This window comes from Trichosurus vulpecula, chromosome 8 (genome assembly GCF_011100635.1).
Source record: "Trichosurus vulpecula isolate mTriVul1 chromosome 8, mTriVul1.pri, whole genome shotgun sequence".
Taxonomy (NCBI): Eukaryota; Metazoa; Chordata; class Mammalia; order Diprotodontia; family Phalangeridae; genus Trichosurus; species Trichosurus vulpecula.
Window position 1 is genome coordinate 12,061,232 of NC_050580.1, and position 15,798 is coordinate 12,077,029.

The window sequence follows — 15,798 nt, forward strand, 5'->3', positions numbered from 1 at the left end:
CAAAGTATATACAAAGTATATATAAAAATATCTCCAAAGTATATATACAAAGTATCTACAGTGATACATAGTCATTTCAAGGGGGAGAACACCAACCCCTAGGGGGATGAAGAAGGGGCTTCCCCACCAACCGGCAGCATCTGAGGAGTGCTCATGTGAAGGAAAGAGGGAAGGAAGGAGGGATGGGTTCTTAGAGCTGGAGATGAGGAGGGAAGGAACTCTCTCCCTCCTCAGCAAGGGTGGCCTCCCAGCTGGGGCTACGCTGTCATGGGCTGTGACCTCCATGGGCAGCCCCTGTAATTCCCAATGTACTAACTGGGGACTTCAGTAGGTTTCCATGCAGCTCGTTGGTCTGAGTCACCCTGCCTTCCCAGTCCTGTTTTCCCTTAGCAGAACCAAGCTCGCCTTTTGCCTACGTCAATAAATTCTTCTCATCAGGAAAAAAGAAGAAAAAGAAGGCCATTTTCCAGTACACTGAGCACATTTCCGTGAGGGAACTGGAAGGGGCTGGCAAGGAGCCCGCTGCCTCTTGCAGCCAATCAGAGGAATGTGCCCATAAATGTCGATATCTTCATTCCCCTCTCTCTGGCTTTTCTGCTGCTTTCCTTTTGTCATGGAGACATGTGTGGGCCATGCCCATGGGGCTGCCTCTTTGGGGCCAGAGGCCTTTGCATGTTCCCTTTTTGGCCATGATTTCTCATCTGAAGCTCCTGCTTTCATCTCAACATGAGCTGCAGCCTAAAAGCTGAAGCATTTTCAGCTCCAGTGAAAAATAATAAATGACTCAATCACCATGAAGCCTTTTAGGGCAGAAAAAGACAATTTGCCTCCACAGGGCAGTGGGAGGGCACTGAATTTGAAGTCAAAAGATCTAGGCGCCCCCTCTGACCTATGCTAGCTATGTGACCACAGATCATTGAGCCTCAGTTTCCTCATCTGTGAAACGGGTATTATAGTACTCTGTGGCATCTTAAAGTTGGAAGGTACCTCAGAAGGCATAAAGCCCAGTGGGCATGGGGACAGTATTATGTCCTCCACAACGTCACAAACAACTGGCCATCTTCTCTCTGCTGAGCTATTGGAACAGTGCCTGGTGCACAGTAGGCACTTCATAAGTGCCAGCTGACTGAAGACTTCCAAGGAGGGGAAACCTTCACCTCTCCCAGTGTCCTCTTCCACTTTGGGAGAGCTCTGGTTGTTAGGAAGTTTTTTCCAACCTAGCTCTGCCTTTCTGACCTTCCTCCGATTCTGCCCTCAGGGCCCAGGCAGAAACAAGCTTAAACCTTCTTCCCCATTGATAACCCCTCAAAAACTTGAAGACTCGAGTCATGTCCCTTCAACCCAAATCTTCTCAGAGCTCAATGTCCAATGAACCTTTGGCCAAGTAAGGATTAGGAGACTGAAGTAATGGCCTCTCCTGTTCCTGCCTCTCTTATGCAACAAGCATTTACTAAACACCTACTGTGTGCCAGGCATCACACCAGGTGCTGGGAATATGAAAACAGACAAAAGAATCTCTTCCCTCAAGGAGCTCGTAGTCTAGCAAACACAGGCTCTTAGTACATATTTTAAGTATTTAGGAAATACAAGGGATCCAAGATACAAGGTAGTTTGCAGGGAGTCACTAGGAGCTGTGGGCATCTGGAAGGCTTACAGTTCACCGTAGGGAAAAAATGTATGTACAGTAACTTGAAGAGAGAGTGAGCATGAACATCGAGAGAGAACAAGCAATTAATCCATAACATTTATTAAGCACCTACTATGTGCCAGGCACTAGTTTAAAGCACTGAGGATACAGAAGAGGCAAAAGACAGTCCCTGCCCTCAAGGAGCTTCCAGTCTAATGAGGGAGACAAGATGCAAATAACCATATACAGGAGAAGTAGGAGAAAATTACCAGAGGGAAGGCTCTGGAATTAAGAGAGTTCAGAGAAGGTTGCCTGTAGGAGGTAGGATTTTAATTGGAATTTAAAGGAAGCCAGAGAGGTCAGTAGGATGCAGAGTGGTTCAGGATGGGGCATAGCCAGGGATATGCCTGGAACTGAGAGATGGAATGTCTTGGGGGAGGTATATCCATGAAGCTGATGTTACTGGATGAAGGAGTATGCCGTGGGGAATAAGGTGTAAGAAGACTGGAAAGGTAGGAGGAGGCAGGTTATGAAGGACATTGAATGCCAAGCAGAGGATTCTGAATTTGTTCCTGGAGGTAACAGGGAGCCTCTGGAGTTTGTTAAATAGAGGAGGTGATGTGATCAGACCTTCAAGTTAGGAAAATCCCTTTGGTAGGTGACAGACAGACTGGAGGGAGGAGACACTTGAGGCAGACTCCCCCCCCCCCCACCAGCTATTGCAATAGTCCAGGCATGAGGTGAAGAGGGCCTGCACCAGGGTGGGGGCAGGGTCAGAGGAGAGAAGGAGGTGTACTGGAGCGATGCTGCCAAGGTGAAATCAGGGAAGGCTGCATGGAGGAAGTGCACCTGGTCTGGTATTAAAGAAGCTGATAGGTTGGGCAGAGATGGAAGGGGGCTGCAGGCATGAAGATGGACACTAGAGTTGTCCAGAAGTGCGACATGGAAGATTTCCTGCAGGGGTGTCAAGTAGGTCAGTTTTGTGAGAAGGTAAAGTTCAGGAAGAGGATTATTACAATTTAATGCTAGAAGGGGAAGGAAGTAGACTGTGGCCAGCTTTGAGGCCAGGCTAAGGGATGAAGGAGGTGAGAACTAGACCCAGCATCTTGTCAGGAAGGACAAGCTCCAGGTCCTGCCTCTGACATATGGTCTGTGTGATTCTGAGTCAATCCTCTCTGTGTACCCCAGGCAATGTGCTAAGACTACACCACGTGATGCAGAGTAGCAGGTAGAGGCAGCTTCCTTATCAGCAGGGGGTCCCTCTGCCTCTGAAATCACAGGTGCAGATGAAGAAAGGGTGTGTGTGTTGTATTTTATCCCATAGGAAATGGGGAGCCATTGAAGGCTTCCGAGCAGGGGAATGACCTGGTCTCATGTGCACCTTCGGAAGAATGCTGTGACAGCTGTGGGAGAGATGGGCTGCAGAGGGAAGGATCTGCCTTAGAAGAAGGGAGGCCACTTAATGACAGTAAGATAGGCAAGATATGCGGACGCCAGAACCTCACCATGGTGGCTGTGTTCATGGAGAGAAGGGGAACAAGTGAGAGATTTGGGGGCAGAATTGACTTTTTGGATAGGAGAAGGGGGAGGGAGAGGGAAGAGAGGAGGTGGAGAACTCCTAGGAGGTGACCCTGAGTGACAAGAAGGCTGGTGATACCTCTGACAGAACCAGGGAAATGGGAAGGATGGTCCAGATTGGGAGGAATGCCATGCTGAGGTGAGAGACCTATGGACTCCCAGCTCAGGGGGAGCAGCCCCAGCACCTGAGCCCTCAAAATGGGTCAGACGAACCACAGAGCACCACAGGCCAAAGGGTTCCTGGATATCTAAGTCACAGACCAGGTGCTGCCCCACCCCCTCCCCTCCCCTCCCGGTCCATCACAATAGCTTTCTTATTAGTCTCTCCTTTATCCATCCTCCACTCAAGGGCTGAAGGGATTCTCCTAAATTGTAGGTCTGACCATTGCTCTGCCCCACCCCAATCACACACTCTCACTCGATAAATTCCAGCCTCCTGGTGGGAGACAATGAGGTGGTGCAGTGGGTAGAACCTCAGGTCATAAAAACCTCAACTCCCTTCCACACACTAGCCCAGTCACCCTGGGCAAGTAACTTAACTTCTGTTTGCTTCAGTTTCCTCAACTGGAAAATGAAGAATATTAATATCCCCTACCTGCCAGGGTTGTGAGGATCAGATAATATATGTAACACACTTAGTACAATGCCAAGTGCTTGTTTCTTTCAAAAATAGATAAAATATACATTATATATAAAATGTAAAATCCTCTCCTTGGCTTTTAAAGCCTTCAGAGGTGATCTCTTCCCATCTTTCCAGGAGAGCGTCGTTCTTTCTCCTTCTTCCCCTTCCTGCCCCTTTGCCCCTACATCCCCCGAACCCCTAGGGTATTGTCTCCTCACCTCCACCTCATCAGATCCCTCTCTTCCTTCAAGTTCCATCTCCATCACCCCCTCTCCCCCATGTTCAATTCTACTGCTTCCTTCCTACTTTGTGCATCTCTGGTTTGTACATAGTTGCTTGTATGTCCTCTACCCCATTAGACTATGAGTCAGTCAGGAAGCATTTATTAGGCACTTACTATGTGCCTGGCACTGTGCTAAGCACTGGAGATACAAAAAGAGGAAAAAGTCAGCCCCTGCCCTCAAGGAGCTCACAGTCTAGTGGAGGAGACCCAAGCAAACAACTATGGATAAATAAACTGCAGACAAAACAAATTAGAAATAATCAGTAGAGGGAAGCCATTGGAATGAAGAAAGCTCCAGGGCAATCTCCTGCAGAACTACTGACTAACTGATCTGCATTGATAGAGGGAGGTTCCTCACTGGGATGTTCCTGGCCCTATGAGATTTCCTCCACCAATGAGGTGATCAGCAATCTATCTGTGACTTGTCACCTAGTTTCCTGGGGGCCCAAGAGTGGATGTGATTTGCCCAGGGTCACGCACCTGTTGCATTTCCAGCATAGGACTTGAGACCAGACCTGGCTGATTCTGAGGCCAACTGTCAGCAGGGGCCAGTGCCATACCTCAGATATGATCCTTAAAACAAACCAACCAACCTCCTTTTATTGTGAATTTAAGCATAAGCACAAACATTTCAAAGAACAAGAAAGTGGTTTGTGTGAGAACCTGGGAATTTCTGTTACACACAGCCTGGTTTTTGAAGAAATATGTGCTAAAGTGAACCAAAGAGGAACAAAAGGGTCTCTTCTGAGAGTAATTGCAGCTTTACAAACTACTTGGAGCTTTTTAAAGTTTGCAAAGCATGTTCCTTATTTTACCTCATCTATCATTAGACCCATTTTACAGGAGAGGGAACAGAAACTCAAAGTAAAGTTACTCGCTTAATCTCTGTCTGTCTGTCTCTGTATCACTATCTTTCTTCCTCTTTCTGTCTCTCTGTCTCTGTCTCTCTCTCCTCTTTCCCTCTCTCTGTATCTACCTCTCTCTTTCTCTCTCTCCCTCTCTCTGCCTCTCTGTCTCCCTCTTCATGTTTGTCTCTTTGTTTCTCTCTGTGTGTGTTTCTGTCTCTCTCTTCTCCCTTTATTTCCCTCTCTCTGTCTCTCTCTTCCCCTCTCTTTCTCTCTTTTTTCCTCTCTGTCTGTCTCTCTGTGTCTGTCTGTCTGTCTGTCTGTCTCTCTCTCTCTCTCTCTCTCTCTCTCTCTCTCTCTCTCTCACACACACACACACACACACACTCTGTTATTATCAAAGGCAGGATGTCCTAGCTCTCAGGCCTGCCCCCTCTCCACTAGATGACACCTAAGCCCCTCCCCCACTTTAGGAGTTGGTTGGGGTTTGCTTTGCCTTTTTTCCTTCCTGGGCTCTCCTGCCATGGCAGATATGTCCAAACCTTCAGCTGCAGGTTGAGATTCTGTTCTGTCATTAGACTTGATTCCAGCTCCTTCCTCCCATGCTGGTCCAAATTTCCTAAGCTTTCATAGCGAGGGATCACTCAGGTCCTAAGCCCAGGCTCTCTTTGTCCGTAGATGTCTGGGAAACAAAACCAAGCCCTACCCCAAGGAGGGGAGGCTGGAGAGGGGCCTGGGAGCCTCCTCTTCCATCCCTTCATAGTCCAGGGGAACTGGTCCAAGGGCAGTGGCTATTATTTACTATGTATTTCATGGTCACTTAGGGGTCTATGTCTACTGCCTTGTTGGAGGTGGAAGTAAGCCTGCATCTGCTCTATACAGTTCCCAAAATATCATCCAAAATAAGTGCTGGTGTTTCTTCTGTTCAAAAATGTCTGATTTTCAACATGGATATCTCCTCTCACCTCTTCCAAGGTCACCCATTTTATCTTGCCAAGAGAGAGTTCAGACAGGGGTGACTCAGTTTTTCAGTGGGCCCAACAACCGAAAAAGGCTAGACTGATTGGTCAAGTTTAATAGTTTAATGAAAAATCTTATACCTGCATTCAAAACAATAACTTCTCACAGACATAATGTTGGAGACACAGCTTGATCTATGTTTGACTGACAAAGATCTGAAGGTCTAAGTGGACTGCAGATTAGCAGAATGCTATGGCTGCTTTCAAAAAAAGATGTTGTAAGATTAGGTGCATTTAGAGGGATAGTGCCAGGACTGGGGAGGCCCCCTGAGGACAGAATACCAAGCAATGGGATTCAGGCTTGATGTTAAGAGAAGATTCATGAGCAGGAGAGCTGCTCCACAGTGTAATGGGCTGCCTTGACAGGTAGTGAGCTGCTCCTCATTTGGGGTCTGAATGACCACTTGTTGCATATGTTACAAAAGGACACCTTGCCTGGGTGTCAAAGGGACTCAAGGTCCTCCCAGAGCCCTTCCTGCACAAAATTCTATGATAAGGTGATTTCAGCTTAGTTTCTATTGTACTCACTGACTACTGAGGAAGCTAGGTAGCTAGGGATAGATCTGGGCCTTAAGTCGGAAAGCCCTGAGTTCAAATTGTCCCTCAGACAACTTAATAGCTGTGAGACCTTGGACTGGCCGCTTGCCCTCTGACCGCCCCAGTTTCCTGATCTGTGAAATGGAATCAATAGTAGAGCTTACTTGCCAGGGTTTTGGGGAGGATGAACTGAGACAGTATTTGTAAAGTGCTCCACAGGCCTTAAAGTGTTACATGAATACTGTCATGATGTCTGAGCACAATGTTTAATAAATGAGTGTTCACACCTTTGTCCGGAGGGCACAGTTAAGAGCAGAACGGCTTTACTCACTTTCCTGGGCAGGAGGGGGGTCATCCACTGAACTGTCGGAACCAAAAACTGAGTCGAGGAGTCCGATGGCACCTGAAGATTTGTCCTTTTGGCAAAACGGGTATCCTTTCCTTGTATGGTCTCCAGCCTCTCTGCAGAGCGAGCCCAAACTAGAGCAACTGATAAACCCGGCTGACACAGTGGGAGGCCCTTGGCTTTGTCTCCTTTGCTGCCCTGCAGGCGTGTTTGTTGTTGAGTCATTTCCAGTTGTGTCCCACTCTCCATAAGCTCATTGGGGATTTTCTTGGTGAGGATGCAGGAGGGGTTCACCATTTCCTTTTCCAATTCATTTCACAGATGAGGATACTGAGGCAAACAGGGTTCAGTGACTTGCCCAGGGTCATACAGCTAGTAAGAATCTGAGGCTGGATTTGAACTCAAGTCCTCTTGACTTCAGGCCCAATGCTCTGTCCACTGCACCACCTAACTGCCCAAGTGCGTATGTATATACAGGCAGATATCAATGTGGATGTACATCCACTTAACAGTGTACGTGTCTGCATGTCCCTTGTGGACCAGACCCTTCCCTAAGCCACCATCCCCTTGAGTTGTAAGGATTCTACCCTGAAGATCATGGCTCATTTGATTCTTTGGGGATTGTGACTAGAGCATTGACAGAAGAATCCTTCAAATCTTCAATGGATCCACAGACTCTTTAATGTGGAGACTCCCTCCTTTAGCTCATATAGCAGCCCTTACCTGCCTTTTCCTCCCGTGTGATCTTTGTTCTTCTTCTCCCATGGACCCCACAAGAGCATCTGCCCAATGCCCTGGGGGCCCTTCTCTGACTGGGAAAGGTGATATATGGGTTCTGTCTGTCCTCGTGTCCCTGATGCCAGTTCTTACTCTTGGCTCCTCAATGAAAGTGGGCTACTTGTACCCTCCATGAGTCTCTCCATTGACCTTTGAAACACCTGCCACCTTGATTTTTTGGACACTGTGTTGTTCCAAGGTCTGGGAGCATAAGGCACCAGCATGAGAACACCTGTGCTAGAAAAGCTTCCCACTTGTGTTGGAGTACTGTAGCATTCATTGGAAACATTGAGCAACCTCCCAAATACAATCCTGTGGTCATCTTCTTAGGTCCAGCTCATTGCTCATCTTCAGGGTCCACCCAAGACATATATGTTGAAAGACCAGCTCCAGGGACTAGGCATCCAGCTACACATTGTACAGTAATTCCTACGTCAATGGCCACTTCCTGTCACAAATAACTTAGGTATATATTTGGGGGAGGGGGAGATTGCCTCTTTTTTCTCTGCATTGTTCATCTCCACCTAGTGGAATATCTAAATCTGCCAGTTCCCATCAGTAAACTGTGACTTCAGTGTAGGTCAGGTAGTATCCAGTGCCAGGCAGTGCCCAAGACCAGGGGTGCCCAGGGCCATGGAGTGCCCAGGACCATGTAATACTTAGGGTTAGGGAGTGCCCAGGGCCATGGAGTGCCAAAGGCCAGGGTGCCAGGACCAGGCAATGCTTAAGATCAAGGAGTGACCAGTGCCATGGAGTACCCAGAGTCAGGGAGTGCTCAATGCAGGGGTGCCCAGGCACTGTTTAGGGTCAGGGAGTGCCCAAGACCAGGCAGTGCCCAAGGCCAGGAGTTCCTAGGGCCCAGAGGTTTCCAAGGCCATGGAGTGCTTAGGGCTATACAGTGCCCAAGGCCAGGGGTGCCAGGGCCAGCCAATGTCCAGGGCCACAGAGTGCCCAAAGCCAGGGGTGCCATGGCCAGGCAATGCTTAGGGTCAGGGAGTGCCCAAGGCCAGGGGTGCCAGGGCCAGCCAGTGCCAAAGAGAAATTGTGCAGGGGAATAGAGTCATATCCCTTATTAACTGCTTGATATACTCCAGGAGTCTCTGAGCTGTTTCTGTGGAAAGAGACCTTAGGATTTAGCTGTGAGCTGGGGCTGGGATCCTCTTGGAGCTAGGGCAAGCCTTTCATTTTATGGATGAGAATTCTAAAGCCCAGAGAGGGAAGGAGCTTGCCTGTAACAAGACTGCAGCCCAGCTGGCCCCTGGCTTCCAGTCCAGGGTTCTTTCCACTATGTTCCACAGCCTCCCCTTGGGGTGATTGCATGTGCCCTTTCAGACCAGAGCAGTCAATGTCAGTCAAACCATGAGGGCCCGAACTGCAATAACTGCTCTCTGGGCACCAGCCCGAATGTCTTACAGCTCCATGAGGCTAATTGGAAGAAATGGGAAGAATATTTCCCTTGGCACTCCTCAATACCCAATGGAGATCATGATAAGTAGCCAAATTAACTGGAGACTTGGATAAAATGAAACATGAGCTTGGTCTGGGGCCCAGTTTGGTGACTACCTCAATACATTAACTTTATGTCCCCTAAACCTGTCACAGGCTGGCTCATAGTAGGTGCTTCATAAATGCTTATTGATTGAATGATGGATCCCTTTTGTCCTGACTCAGGAATTGGAGGAGCCTGAATGCCCCTGGGCACTGGCTGACATCTGTGGATTTTCTCCCTCTGATTTCACAGAACTCTGCCTTGTTTCAAGGGTCAGTCACAAGGAACATGTCTGGCTTCAAAGGATTAGCCCAGATCTTTCAGCTTCTGTACCCATTGCTCAGCCTTAATCTTTCCTTCCCCACTAAAACACGTGCCATTGTTAGTGAGGCTGTCGGAATTGATTCATTTTTGCTGTCGGCGGCCTGGGCTCTGATATTTCCTAATTGATGTCCAGCAATTCAAGGTTCACAAGACGCTTTAGAGATATTTCTCCCATTTTACAGATGAGGGAGCAGAGGCCCATGGTTACATAGCTAGCAAGCACCAACAGTGGAGTTTGGAACCAATACTGTCATGACTCTGGGTCCTTCTGTCTTTTCAGCCCTCTCACACCCGGGCCTGGTGGCTAACATGCTTCTGGGAACAAAGCATCATAGGTCACAGGTTGAGCACTAGTTGGGACCTTTCTTGGGATCCTCTAGGTTACCCCCGTCATTCACAGAGGAGGAAACTAAAAACCCAAACTGGGTCAAAAGATCATTGGCCTCACAGATTTAAAGGGGCCTTAGAGGGCATTTTGTCCAAACCCCTTATTTTACAGGTGAGGAAACTGAGGCCCAGAGAAGTGAAATGAGTTGGATGAAGTCACACAATTAGGAAACAGAAAGCCAGGTTCAGACCTGGGTCCTCTGACTTCACTCCCTCACTTCTTCCTATATTTCATGCCATCTCCATAAAGGGATTAACTGAAGGCCCAGAAAATGGTGAAAGTCATCTGCCCCAGGAGCAGCCCACTGTGATGCTCAACCCAAAGCCTAATCTGAAGGTATATGATTCCGAGAAACTCTCAGGAAGACCTAACTGCTGTCCTCCTTACCCACTCCAGGGTCTCACCACATCCATGAGTGCTCATTTCCTCTTTAGCAGAACTTAAATCCTTCATGATCTAAGCCTGTTTGTTTTTATTCTGATGAGGATGACTGAGCCTCTGAGAAGAGAGTGTGGGAAGCTGTTTGGTTCATGACTGAAAGACATGGGGTCAACATTCAGTGGGCTCTGGAAACCATCCCAGTGTGGAATCCCTGGATGTATCCAATGTCCTGCATTGTGTAACTGAATTCTGGATCCAGAGGAGCAGGTTCCACCCTCCCAGCCCCACACACCACCACCCACGGTCACTTCTTACTACCTTTAGGGTTAAATCCACACTCTTTCCGCAACTTCGTCTGGGGCTCACCGGTTCTCTTTCTGGGCTCTCCATTCCAGGCTCACTGGCACCTTTGCTGCTCTTTGTCCCCACATCTTGGCCAAGGCTGGTCCCTATGCAGCCCCTTTTCTGCTTGGTGTATTCCTGCCTATAACCACTAAAGAGCCCAGACTGTCCATGATCACTTCTCTCCTGACTTACCAGAATTGCCTATTTTGATCCTGCCCTGGTAATTTCTTCCTCCCATTCTCCTCTCTTTTATCTTGTTTTTTTTTTCCTATTAGAACGTGAGCTCCCTGAGGGGAGAGAATATCTCTTTTTTGCTTGTATTTGTAATCCTGGTGCTTAGCACAATGCCTGACACATAGTAAGCACTTAATAAATGCTTTATCCATCCTATCTCTATCTATCTATCTATCTATCTATCTATCTATCTATCTATCTATCTTTCTCTCTCTCTCCATCCATCCATCCATCCATCCACCCATCTACTCTTTGATATAAGGGTGGCTCCTTGGGTACCATCTTAGTGTAAAGGATGGCTCTCTCTCTCTGTACAAGAGAGGAGAGAGAGACATATTTGGAAATATGGGAGATATAAAAAAGAGATATCAATAAACACTTTAAAAAGAAAAGAATAAATTAAGAAAATGGGTCTAGTGAAAGGTTGCCTGTATGGAAATTGCATCTGAAGGCAAAACTCTTCCTATTTCCTTGCATTAAAAAAAGGCTGGAATGCAAAGCCCAAAGATGGAGTAAAAGATCTTTATTGGAGGGGTCAAAGGGCGGGTATTTCAGAAATCTATTTTAATCCTTCAGGATTTTTTTTCAGGACTGTGTTTCCTTTTCACTCAGCAATCAGAAGCCTTCATTCTAAGCTTAGTATTTGGTCCTGAGTAATAACCGGTCTATAAAAAGGAATGACTCATCTTAAGTCTTTCCTACTATCTTCAAGGTGACCCAGTTAATTGACAGTTCTTCCCCACGTCCCAGCTAAATTACTCATGTCCAAAGACTATCAGAGTGTCAGAGATGAAGGGGTCTCTGACTTCATCTTGCCCAATCCCCTCATTTTTGAAATGGATCAACAACCCCAAAGAGGGTAGTGCCCAGCCTAAGGCTCCCCTCAGCACTGTCCCCAATGTACCTAATCTGCAAGTCTCCACTGGCTAAGTTTGCATGGTTCAGAGACAGCAACTACCTGACTCACCCAACAGGGAAAGCCAATGGGTTTTTCATTGTACAATTGGGTAATCATGTATCATAGGATAACAAAAGCTCTCACTGTACATGGTACTCTGTTGTCCCCCCTACAGTCTCTGAGGTTTAGGGAAAAATCAGTTTCAAAACCATTAGTGGATCCAGGCAATGGATAGAACCATGACATTCACTGACTTGGTTATGAGTAGAAAGAAATCCCTCTGTCCAAAGAAGTCTGAGACATTTTTAGCTGAGGCTCATTCCAGCGTAGCCAGGGAGTGGGCAGCCAGGGAGCAGGCAGCCAGAAGGCCCTTGGCTCCACCAGCAGTTGTCTGTCCTTATAAAGTCAAGGGACTAGGGAGAGGTATTTTGACTTCGGGGCTGCAGGGATTGCCTTCACCCCAGCCTCTGCAGGAAGCCCAGGGCAGCCTCCAGACACTGCCCTTCTGTCCCAGAAAAGCCAGACATGGACAAATATGTCCACGGAATCCAGAGCAAGCATTCTTCGGGCCTCGCTGTCCCCAAGCTGTGGCTCACTGCGGCACAAGAAGGGAAGGAAAGCTCCAGTGTTATGGAGTCATAACAACAAACATATTTCCCCAAGGTTGTCCTTGGTACCAGCCTGGAGCCCATGTTGGCTGGCTGCTTCCGCTGCACTATCACCCTGGCTGGTCCCTGGATGCTGCTCCTGGGATGGGAGGCTGCATGGGATTCCCTAATGGGCCTGGGAAATTAGCTGCCCAGCCACATGCTGACAGGATGATGGATGGAGTGGCTCTCGGCTATTCAACGGTAGAAGATGGATGCACCTCATGCCTGCTTGGGCTGAAGGGCTAGGAAGTGTGGAGTTCAGGAGAAACCATCCCCCTGGTTTGGGGGAGGGAGGATCAGGCTTGGAGCTGGAAAGGCCCTTAGAGGTGGAGTTAGCTGATGGTCACCATATACTGCCACCTTCAAAGAATCATTGAAGGTTAGACAGAAGAGGGGCTGCTAGGTACAGTGGACAGAGCACTAGGCCTGGAGTCAGGAAGGCCTGAGTTCAAATCCAGCCTTAGATACTTACTAGCTCTGTGACTCTGGACAAGTCACTTAACCCTGTTTGCCTCAGTTTCCTCATCTGTAAAATGAGCTGGAGAAGGAAATGGTAAACTGCTCCAGGATCTTTCTCAAGAAAACCCCAAATGGGGTCATGGAGAGTCTGACATAACTGAACAAATAAACAAAAGACAGAAGGGACCAATGTCAGAGAGTCCAATAACAGGAAAAAAATGATCATGGCAGCATAGAGGCAGCTATCAGCTGTAGTAGATAGAGCTCTGACCATAGAGGCAGGAAGACCTGAGTTTGAAGTCTACCTCACTCATTGGCTGTTTGACTCTGGGAAATACCCTTCTCCTCTGTGGCCTCGGTTTCCTCATCTCTAAAATGGGTGTATGACTTCTAAGTTCCCTTTTAGTGCTGTATCTCTGCTCCTATGACCTCTCCTTGTACAAGTGGGGAAGCTTCAGTCTCCTCCTGAAATACCCAGAGCCCTCACAGAGGTCCTGACTGAGTATGTGGATTACAGGTCAAAAAATACATAAAACTGTCCCTTTAAAGTCCATAGAAACCTATGGAATCCATAGTAAGGGAAAAATTAAAAATTAAGAATAAAAATAAAATAAGTGGAAATCAACTACAGAAGAAGCAAGGTGATGATGCTCTCAGATGTTTCATTGACTCTCAGATCCTTTCCATGGGAGCAGTCCCTTCACTGGTGCAGAGTTTGGCCCATCTGTGCCTGCCCACCCCGAATGACTCTTCTTCCTGTATTCCCTGAGCTTGATCCCAGAGACCCTTCTTCACTTTCCTCTTACCATCTCCAGGATGTCAGCGGGCACACAGCCTGTCATTCCTTCTGTTAGAACGTCGAATATTTCTTTACCAAGGGCAAGGGCTGTTATCATGCCCATTTCACAGAGGATGCTGAGGTGGAGAGAGGTATAGTCACTGGGCCAGGTAGTCACACAGCTACAGAGTGAGACAAGATTTGAAATCAAGTCTTGTGTCCAACACTCTATCTAGAAGGTCACCAAGCTGCCTCAATAAACATTTAATCAATATTGGAATGGATTGGATTGGATCAATAGCTGAAGAGACCTAAAGCTCAGAAGCATCTGGTCCACCACTGTTCTTCCAATGCAGAGGTTCCCAGAGTCCCCCCCAGGCCTGGGAGAGCAACTCTATTTAGGGAGGCCACCAATGCCAAGCGTGGTCCAACCACAGCCCAGGAATGTGCCGCAGGAAGCCTGCCACCCGAAGACCTGATCTTATCTCAGACTTCTTATCAATGACTTCCCTAAAATAAGTCAGGAAAATGTTCTCAAAATAGCCTCATCTGAGATCATCTGGCAAAAGGAGCAGCCAGCAATGTTAGCTCACCTTCTGAGTGCCCATCTCAAGCAGATTAACCCAAGGAGGGAGCTGGGGACCCAATGGAGAGACTGTAGCATGGTAAGAAAAAGCCCTGGCTTCAGATTCAGAGGTTCTAAGTTCAGATCCTGGCTGTGCCACTACTACAGGAGAGAGTCACTTCATCTCTCCAAGAGGTCTCGGTTTCCTCATCTGTAAAAAGAGGGACTAAATGAGCAGTGTTAGTGGGGAAGGCCCTGGGTTTGAACAGGATCTAAAGCCTTTCTCTGACACTCCCTGGATGAACAGGTGCAATCCTGACCTTGACTTTCCCCCCTTGCAATCCTGACCCCGACTTTCTGCTTTAGCCTTTCTCCTTCTGTAAAATGAGGGATCTAGAAGAGATGACCTCTAATGCCCCTTCTAATTCTAAATTTTAAGATCCACCTCTAGGTTTGTGACCCCAAGAACTTGCTGTATAATCCCTTGGTCACTTAAATACCTGCTGTGTGCACTCATCAGAGCTGAAGGGCAGAATGGTACAGTGGATAGAGAACCAGTCTCAGAGTCAGGAAGCCCTGGAGCCACGTACCATCTCTGACACATAAGACTGTGTGACTGTAGACAAATCAGTTAACCACTCAGTGTCCACCAGGAGCAATCAGAGGTAAGTGCAGAGGAGGTGCTCATCTGCCTTGATAGAATTTCCTATGCTGCCAAAATCTCAGCTCCAGTCCGAAACCAGACAAGTTTCTGAGCACTGGGGCATTTACAAAGTTTGTTCACCAAGAGTCACAGGTTATAGGACTGGATGACATATAGTTCCTCCCCTTATGGACATCAATCAGTAGACATGAATTAAGTACCTACTATGTGCCAGGCACTATTCGAAGTCTAAGAAACAAGACATAAACACTGATCATCTCGTGCATAATATTATTTGATAAATTTGTAGTGCGTACACATTCTATGCTCATTCTCCTAACTCCCATGCCCATTGGCAGACTGGTTCCCCACAGTTTGACTGCTCTCCTAAGAATGTAGGGTTTCTCTGAGGGGTGTGAGTGTGGTGTGGAGTATTTCTAATGCCTGAGCTCATGAGCCCCCACTGGTGTGCTTCCCTTCATGATTATCTACTGATATTAGTTAGCCAGATTTAATTAGCTTTTTTAAAGGAGTGGTATAATGGTTAAGGTGGAATACTAAGATCAGTTGGTACAAAATACCTGTCCCCCTCCTCAAAAAAGACGGTGACACACTTTCCTAAAAGTATATGCAGAGTGCAGGGAAAGCAGGCTTCCATTTAGAGCACATGTGGCAGGGGTAACTCATGCCTGCTACCTCCTGACAGTCCTTTTTCCCCATGGGAGGAATACTTATAAAGTTCTCCCTAAGCATGGCATAACTCATGTTTCCTTATAAAGCCTTGTTGTTGTCTTTCCTCAGTATACCTAGTTTATTTTTTGTCCCTTGTCCTGAAGCAGATGCACTCACCAGATGTTGCTGAGCCATGGACACTCTAGGATGCTAATGGAAAGTCCAAATGCATTCATGTTCCAAAGTTTACAAGGCCATTGTGTAGCCAAAGAGGGAGAGAGAGGAAGAGGCTGAGGTCAAGGCACTTTCTTCTCCTACAAGAAATGATTTCTCAAGAC